This window comes from Macrobrachium rosenbergii, chromosome 55, assembly GCF_040412425.1.
Source record: "Macrobrachium rosenbergii isolate ZJJX-2024 chromosome 55, ASM4041242v1, whole genome shotgun sequence".
NCBI lineage: Eukaryota > Metazoa > Arthropoda > Malacostraca > Decapoda > Palaemonidae > Macrobrachium > Macrobrachium rosenbergii.
Genome location: NC_089795.1, coordinates 9,755,017 through 9,764,745, shown reverse-complemented (window position 1 = coordinate 9,764,745; position 9,729 = coordinate 9,755,017). Strand labels below are relative to the sequence as shown.

Below are 9,729 nucleotides of genomic sequence, written 5' to 3'. Positions count from 1 at the left end.
TGACTGTCTGACACCTCTTCGAACAGTCTGCCAAACAGGTTCGACAACCGGGTTTGACGAACCGTTTGACCGTGTAAAGGAAAAATCTCTACAAAACTACTTAATTCGTCCACAATCACCAACAAGTGCCTATGGCTGTAACTAGATTCACAGAAATTGGAGAGTATGTCCATATGGACATGAGAACAGGGTCTGCTGGGAATAGGAGACGAACCCAATTTACAAGAAACGACCCTTGATGGCTTACACGCATTATAAACCGAAACACCCTCTCAAAGTCTTCCACTGATGTGAGCATATTCTTCCAAAAGAATTGTCCCATCTTCTCAATACCCGAATGCGGACTGCCAGACCTACAATGAACAATATCCAGAACCGTAGGTACTAAACTCCTAGCGACAACTATTTTAGTCGCATCACCCTTATCCTCACTATTCCTCAGTCTGGATATCATCTCCGACCGGCCAATGAAGAATAAGAGGAATTTATTTCTGGTGATAGAAATTCATTTCTTGCTATAATGTGGTTCGGATTCCACAATAAGCTGTAGGTCCCTTTGCTAGGTAACCAATTGGTTCTTAGCCACGTAAAATAAAACCAATCCTTCGGGCCAGCCCTCTCTAGGAGAGCTGTTAATCAGCTCAGTGGTCTGGTTAAACTAAGGTATACTTTTAACTTATAACCCTTCCTGACTGATTCCCCCCTAAGAAACGCTTTTGCATTTCCCAAAACCTCATCCTCATCCTGTTTAGATTCTACTAAACTAATATCCCAGTCTATGCAATCTCCAGATACATAACATACATGAGAACCATCCGAATCAGAAAAACTTCTACCAAGGGCATCCGCTACAATATTATGTCTAACCTCTATATACGTAAGCTTGGAATGAAAATCCCTGATTGTCAAATACCACCTAGATCTTTTAGGGGAAAGATCCGGTTTATTGAAAAGATCCAACAATGGCTTATGATCTGTAAGAACCTCTGCTCGATTGCCCATCAATAACATCTTAAAATGAACTAAATTGGACACTACGGCGAAGGCCTTTTTGTCCACTACCGACCATAGCCGTTCATTACTATACCGTGTCTTAAACTTCCTACTGTGAAATGCAATCGGATGGAATCTTCCATCGAACTTCTGCATAAGGCATGCCCCTACGCCATCGTGACTGGCATCTGTCACCAAAGTGAAAGGACGTTCAAAATCAGGAAACTTCAACACTGGGGGACTAATAAAGCATCCTTAATATTCTAAAAGGCTGACTGCTGTCCGTCACCCCATACAAAATGCACATCGTCCCTCAGGACATCTGTCAAATGAGACGCTTTCACAAACCTACGAAGGAATCCAGCCATGCCCAAGAAAGACCGAATCTGTTTCTTTATTCTTGGGAGTTGGAAAATCTACAATTGCCCTAACTTTATCCTCATTCACTTTAACCCCCTCTTTAAAAGTGACATGACCCAAATAGACTACCTGCTTCTTCAGAAAATTACACTTAGCTAATTTTATCTTCGAAGCCGCTAACCTAAGCCTCCTAAAAACTTCCCTAAGAACCTCTAAACGTTCCTCTACAGAATCAGTGGCAAACATTTTTAATTTTGGTGCTGTCAAAACTGTTGGCACCTCTATGAAGAAAGAGAATATGAAGGAAGGTCGAGAAAAAAAGGAATGAAAGAGGAATAACATCAACCAGTATAAAACCTTCGGCCCCCAGCTGCAACACCTTTCATTCCTCTCACTGTACCTCCGTTCATATTCTCTTTCTTCCATCTTACTTTCCACCCTCTCCCAACAATTGTTTCGTAGTGCAACTGCTTTGAGGTTTTCCTGCTGTTACACCTTTCAGACCTTCTTACTAACTGTCAGTTTGTCTCACCGCTGAATGACCTCATAGGCGCCAGCGGTTGGCCTCTGGCTAAATTCTTTTATCTTATCTATGGCATTTAAGGTCTTGTCCACACGATCGGTTATCGACCGGCTGCGTTGGTCCTCCAACCGGCTCCAGTTATCTTGGGTGGCCGGTAATAAAGTCACGGGAAAAAAGTGGCAGAAAAAAAGTCAATTTTGGCTTGGAAAGAAAGTCACAGGAAAAAAGTCACATTAATTTGTGGTGGCCGGTAATAAAGTCACAAGGAAGAATTCACAATATTTCTTGAGTGCCATTCATTATCTTTATGATATTTGTAGTCTTTTGTTTATGTTTTACGGTAATCCCCAACGGGCTCGTACTAAACACGCTGCAAGTACCAACCGGGTTAAAAGAAAAAATCTCCAACGGGCTTGTATTCAACACGCCGCAAAGGTGGATATGTACCGGGTTAAAATCCTTGGGGGACACTAGGCGATCTAGGAAAGATTAATGTGACTTTTTTCTGTGACTTTTTGACCTGGATTCGTCAACAACTCTTGACCATATTCCTACGGACTCGCCATAACCCATAAGAAAGGCTTTCTCTGACTCCCAGTTTTATGAAATTGAGTCTTCTTAGATACATCAATACGGAATCATTCAAGTACAGTTTCAGCGTCTCTAGAAGACCAACGTTCTCTATTTCCTGCACTCATTTCCTAACTATCATGACAGAGCAGTTTCAATGGAGATTGAGGTATCAGTGTAATTTTTTTTTTCTCGGAGGACCAGGAACCTGTTCTGGCGGTTACATAGACAAAGGAGCCGATTTCATCTGTAAACAACTCAACCAGTTGCCTCACTATGTCTGCGGAAAGGCCATCAACCAAGCCAGTGGGCATAACAAAATAAGGGACATACCAGCAAAATAAATCTCCCGTACGTAGAGACATTAAGAACATGTCTTTCGAAACATCGAACCCGACAACCCTTCTGCTTTCATATCGAAGAATCGTAGAGAATGCTCTTATTAATGTCCATCAAAATAAAAGAGAATTGTGCCTATACAGCAGAGTTGATATCATCTTACACCTTTCTTGATGGGTCAGTGGTCAAAAGTCACCGTACATCACCCATGGTCAAAAGTACAACATTGTTTCTAAATAAAGCAACGTTTCGAATACCACTGGTAACGAACCACTTATCAGTTATAATTCTTCTGGTTGTAAGCTATTCGTGAGGTATAGTGAATTAGGCAGTAAGCGGTATTTGTGGCTTAATATTTGTGTGAGCATATATATATATATATATATATATATATATATATATATATATATATATATATATATATATATATATATATATATATATGATCATAATTTTAAGAGCGCCACCTAATGTAGTGAAATGGATATTTTCTGATATTTGTGGCCTAAATTTTGTGAATATAAGAAAGACCCTCGGTGTATGAGACAAATTCGACAAATTCATAATTAGCCACGCGTTACAAATTTACCAGTCCGCTATCATGGTGAAGATGGGTTGATATTGATTCTAAGTGCAAAATCTGAATTCGACAGACGTGTACAGCATAGTCGATTGTCGACTAATACCTCTCTTGAGATCTGGTGACAAAACATTTATTAATCATAATTCCTCTTGGGTGTAAGTTAAGTTGTTCCCGAGGTGTAGTGAACTGGGTATTAAAGTATAGTGGTGGCTTAATCTCTCTCTCTCTCTCTCTCTCTCTCTCTCTCTCTCTCTCTCTCTCTCTCTCTCTCTCTCTCTCTATATATATATATATATATATATATATATATATATATATATATATATATATATATATATATATATATATAGGCTATAATCCACATGATCATATTTTTCAGAGCTCCACCTACCACAGACACACACACATATATATATATATATATATATACATACACATATATATATATATATATATATATATATATATATATATAATCCTCATGATAATAGTTTTCATAGCTCCACCTAATAATATCGAAACAGGATTCGAATATCAGGCGATGATCGAACAATATGATTTGGTTTCAGTAAATTCACTGACCACTGTTCGAATTAGCCGCTAATCATATCACTTACGAGTCACGACACATATAAATGATTTATTTAACGCCACTTTGTCCCCCTACCTTCTCAATTTCACCAAAATTTTGGGATATATTTATCACTGCAAGCCTTGAATCCTTATGGCAAATCGCTGAAGGTGACCTTTTACCGTAATAGAGTACGAGTAATAATAAATTTAATTATAAAAATTACCCTTGCATTCATTGGTGCGAGTTAATAAGCTCACCGTTGAATCACCTTAACAAAAGTGCTCTGTACTATTTTTGTCTATGACCATGTCATTGTGACGCCATGTCACATTAACTAATAATAGTGATAATGATATCCTTTGTTTCAGCTCCGGGCCATATACGATGAACGATAAGATGAACACAATACATTATACTAAATTAAGTACGCTAGTAAAAAGTAATATTCGTGAACTCTTATGCCCAATAATAATAATAATAATAATAATAATAATAATAATAATAATAATAATAATAATAATTACAGATAAAGACCAAACACCGATACATAATTCAAGTAGTTTGCTAAAAAGGAAGAGTAAATGGCAAATCTCCGTAATAATAATAATAATAATAATAATAATAATAATAATAATAATAATAATAACAATAATAAAATTTTCAGATGGGCTAACTACTGATACATAATTGGGGTAATTCTCTAAAAAGGAAGAGTGCCCGGCAACTCTCTGTAATAATAATAATAATAATAATAATAATAATAATAATAATAATAATAATAATAATGGCGAAAGGGCCATACAGCGACGTCCCACAAACAGGCAGTTGCAGCGGTCGTTGGCTGTTATCCTCAAGAACAGCTGTTTCAGTGTTGTAGAGTCTCCGGCTTGGTAAGACAGGTTTCGTTGATACTAACTCGACTTTCCCGTTCATTTCCGTTTGGGATCTCGGCCCTTGTTTATTGGACGATCGTTGGTTTCACTTTGGTGTTATGTGCAGTCCTCCACAGGGATGATTTCGTCTCTAACGGTCCCTTGTACGTTTTCTAATTAAGGTGCTTCTTATATTTTATAGTTTTGGTGTTTTCTCGTCAGTACCGTACCTCCTGCAGAATATAGTTCTTTTTTAAATTTGCATTTTTCTTTTATGGTCTACTTCAGGCAATGTTTTGTTGTATAGTCTTGGTGCCCAGTGTATAAATGCTCTCTAGGCTGACCTACACTTTGTTCTAGGTTCAAATAGCCTATATGCTGCACTTGAATATCTTCTGTTTACAATATTCATTTGAGGTCTAGAGAAGCTTGAGCAGTTTCTCAAGTATGTCGGACTGTGAACAGACTTTGCGAAATTTCAGGCGTGAAGGCGTGCTTCAAGGTTTGTTGGGTTGGCGAGTGGCAAAACTTTTGCGTTTTATTTTGAATATTTAGATTGTGGTACTTGAGAGCTAAGACATACAGTACAGTTCTATGAAAGTTTGCCGCTTCCGGGTTTTGTATCTTCAAATATTGGTATTTTCGATTTTTTTGTAGTAAACTCCAACGAAAACTGTTCAAAATCTTTAGTATGTTAGGTATTGTTGTAGATTCCCCTTCACCATGGTATTTAAGACTGTTTCGAAGCCTGTGTATTACTAAGCTGAACTAGATTGCTTTGAGTCGTAATTCTATGCATTTTGGCTTTATGCTAGCAATCTTATGCAGTGTTTTCCTTTAAACTTCATGCTGCAATAGAGCAAGGCTTACGATGCAATAGGGTTTTTTAAAAGTTTCTTGAGGATTATAGAGGCTTAACTCGACTACCATAGCCTTCCTAATATGAGGTATATTAAGTTGATTTAAACTTTACTGTAGGTTTAAATGGCAAACTAGTAATAACGCTTATCAGTATTTATAAAGCCTAGCTTGCTGTTCCTTGTCTTAGTATTAAACTTACCAGATGGCCCAGCTGATTGTAACCAATAGTCAGTTTTGGGTTCTTTCCACTTGCTAGAACATTTTGGGCTTTAATATAAATATATATTTTCTTATTTCAGGTCAGGGTGTGTCGTTAAATAAGCGTGCCACAATGAGTTATTTCTTAGATGTACCGGTACCTTATGACTAAACTGGATTAATGGGTAAGTATTTTAGTTTTTTTTTTTTTTTTAGTTGAGTGACGTGAGCAAACTCCCGAACATTTTTTAGTTTTAAGTTTTTCAGAATCAAAATCGTTCAGAATCAAAAATCGTAAGTTTTAATTTTAAGTTTAGGCTTTGTTTTAATGCATTTGGTTTATTTTTTCAGATTCAAAACATTAGTTTTTGAATTTTTAGAAGCTTTCTTATCTTTAAAATTGCTAAGGTTAAAATTTAACTTTACCAGCGTTGAACATTTCAAGAAATTTTAAGATTCGTTTCAGCTTCAGAACTTTTTACTTTAAAGTGTTTAATTTTTATTTTTGATTATTAGTTTAGTTATATTTCAGCATCAGAAGGTTTGTGTGTGTGGAAGGTTTGTGTGTGTGGAAGGTTTGTGTGTGTGGAAGGTTTGTGTGTGTGGAAGGTTTGTGTGTGTGGAAGGTTTGTGTGTGTGGAAGGTTTGTGTGTGTGGAAGGTTTGTGTGTGTGGAAGGTTTAATGTGTAATTTTTATCTTTATTAATTTAGTTATATTTCAGCATCAGAAGTTTGTGTGTGGAAGGTTTGGTTTAATGTGTAATTTTTATCTTTATTAGTTTAGTTATATTTCAGCATCAGAAGTTTGTGTGTGGAAGGTTTGATGTGTGTGGAAGGTTTGATGTGTGTGGAAGGTTTGATGTGTGTGGAAGGTTTGATGTGTGTGGAAGGTTTGATGTGTGTGGAAGGTTTGATGTGTGTGGAAGGTTTGATGTGTGTGGAAGGTTTGATGTGTGTGGAAGGTTTGATGTGTAATTTTTCTTTGATTATTAGTTAGGTTATATTTCAGATGTTTGTGTGATGTGAAGGTTTGTTTAGTGTGATGTGTAATTTTTATCTTTGAAGGTTCAGAGGTTTTAGTGTGTGTGGTGTGTGTGGAAGGTTTAGTGTGTGTGGAAGGTTTAGTGTGTGTGGAAGGTTTAGTGTGTGTGGAAGGTTTAGTGTGTGTGGAAGGTTTAGTGTGTGTGGAAGGTTGTGTTTAATGTGTGGAAATTTGTAGAATAAACCTAGTATTTTTAATATGTTCGTGGATTTGAACTTTATTAAACTTTTGCCTTATGTGGTTTGATCTTGTAATTTCAGCTAGTTTTTTAGAATTATAAATTGTATAAATTGTAAAGTTTAGTTAAGTCTCTATTTTGGAATTTCGAAGTTTTTGAACGGTAACAATTTGTAAAGCTCATGATTAATTATTTCAGCTTCAAAAGTTTTGCATTTAAGTTTTGCATTTAAGTTTTGCATTTAAGTTTTGCATTTAAGTTTTGCATTTAAGTTTTGCATTTAAGTTTTGCATTTAAGTTTTGCATTTAAGTTTTGCATTTCCCACTTCCCAAGTCCACCTTTGCCGGGGTGGCGGTGCCACCTGCTAGGCAAAGGTGGACTTGCATGTTGTGCATGGTGACTTGTTCACCATGCACAACAGGAAGTTCAAAAACAAGCATGGTGACTTTGTCACCATGCACAACAGGGATTTCAAACCAACCAACTTTAACTTAGCTTAGAACTGCAATGTTAATAGCTTTCGTGTAGCTAGGACTTAATGGGAAGTTAAGATATGGAACTTGAAATATGGGATAGGCTAGAATAGGGTAAAGAAGGTTTTAATTTTATATAGTTGCAGGGGGTAGGATACAGGTAATAGACGCTCAAGACTTAAGGATGCTGGGAATAGACTGGGGTAAAAAACGCTATAGTCAGACCCAGTGGGACATTGACAGTGCAAGTTATTAAGAGCAGAGGGTATTACAGTATCTGAGCCCTTTGTTTGGTCATGAGATGTAAGTTTCAATGGTTTAGTGCAGCTGAGAATAGGGTAGGGTAACTAACGTACTTTTATAACTTAGAATTTCATTCCTACTAGTAAATAGGAACTAGACAAGTAATAGGTGGAGCTTAACGATTTTCTAATAGGCCTAGGTCTTGGGATGTTAAAGAATTTTTTTTTTGACACTGATGTCGTGGACTTGTCAGGTATTATTCTAATAGGCTGGTTAAGAGTGGAAATTGTAATTCAAATAGGTCTTGATGTTAAAGAATTCTTTTCGACGCTGATGTCGTGGACTTGTCAGGTATTATTCTAATAGGCTGGCTAAGAGTGGAAATTGTCATTCAAATTTGGGCAGTCTTGTTAATGTTGTTCTGTCAACGTGCTCAACACCCCTACCCTCCCCCCCTCTTACTCTTCAAGCAAAGCTTTCATGTTAGATCGACTGTTCAGATTGCATTGCATATTTTCATTCACCCCTACCTTCATCCACCTTTCCTCCAGCACCGAAGCTTGCTTTGGGAACCCCTTTCTTATTCTGAATTCACCAACTTATTTTCTGCCCCGTGGGGTTGTGCAGTTTCAATTCCCTGAAGACTAGATACTAAAGGACGAAAGTTGCCAGATAGCAGCTTCATTGCATGACACCTTTCATAGTTACGTAGCACTAATGTAGCACTAAAGTTAGATGCGGTTGTTTCAGTGTAAGATTGGTGCCCTATTAAATATATCTTAAAGGATGGCACTCTTTATCCTGCTACCTTTTTGGGATTTTGGAAGGAACAGTGGTGGTAATATATGGGATTGTTAATGTGAAAGTTGATGGCAGTTTGAAGTAACAATACTAATACATGGTAATGTTAATGGGAAAGTTTACTCATACGGTATAGTATTATTAATTATATTAAGCTTAGAATAGCTGCTGGGACTAACTGAACAGTATATTCTCACTTTAAGAGGGTAGGTTATGTCATGGAAACTTTTAGTATATTCTGAAACCAAACTATTCTTATGCACAGGCTCTTGGTGTAGCTGCAGCAGACCATAACATTGACCCTAATACTAATGGAAAGCAACGCTTTTCGTTAGACTGAATATCGTGTGAGGATTCGAAGCGCTCTGGATTCTGTTACCCAGCTAACTAGAACTTGTAGATGCTGTGCTCTACCTTCTATTCAGTTTTTTAATAATCTGACTACTTTGGATATGTAATAATAGTATTTGTGTATGAAGACCAGCTTAATATAAATGTGTGTAAACCTTTGTTGTCCATTTCTTTAACACTTAAATGTCATGTGATGGGGTAGACTTTATAATACTCTTTGAAAGACTGTCCGATGAAATCAACGGAGTGGCAGTTACTGATTGGTTGGTTAACAGAAGTAAGATGGGGAAATTGATATGAGAAATGAAGTAACTGAAATAAAGGTTTTTAATTGAGGAGATTACACTTTATTAACCTCGAATTTTGGTGTTTACTTGCAATAGTCTATGTAGATTTAAACTAACCGTTCAGCAAAGTGATATTGTATTTTGACTCCAGTGATGACAGGAGTAATCAATGTTAAGAACAGTCCTTATGATCTGGAGATCGCATTCGGCTGAGAACACTTGTAAAGGCGACTTGAGCGATAATAGTTTAAGTGAAAATTCACTTTGACATGAGATAACGCCCAAGAAAATATGTTAAGGATCTTTCGGGGTTGAGTCCAGATTGCTATGTAAAGGTTATAGTTTGTAAAACAAGTTAAGCAGGCAGCAAATTTTCAATAGTGATGATGTACTTTGTCCCGGGAGCGGCTATTGCTTATACCTATAAACTGTTGAAGTTAGTAGATTGTCGACTGTTACTACAACAAAGGTTTCAGCGTT

General features: G+C 36.9%; 1 long non-coding RNA gene across 1 annotated transcript; it reads left to right on the top strand.

The window, feature by feature from the left end:
• The first annotated feature begins 4,860 nt into the window (after nt 1-4,860).
• Nucleotides 4,861-9,298, top strand: LOC136835444 (uncharacterized). The gene is made up of 3 exons (XR_010852158.1): nt 4,861-4,996; nt 5,975-6,058; nt 8,877-9,298. It is a non-coding gene; the product is annotated as an uncharacterized lncRNA (long non-coding RNA).
• The last annotated feature ends 431 nt before the right edge of the window (nt 9,299-9,729 follow it).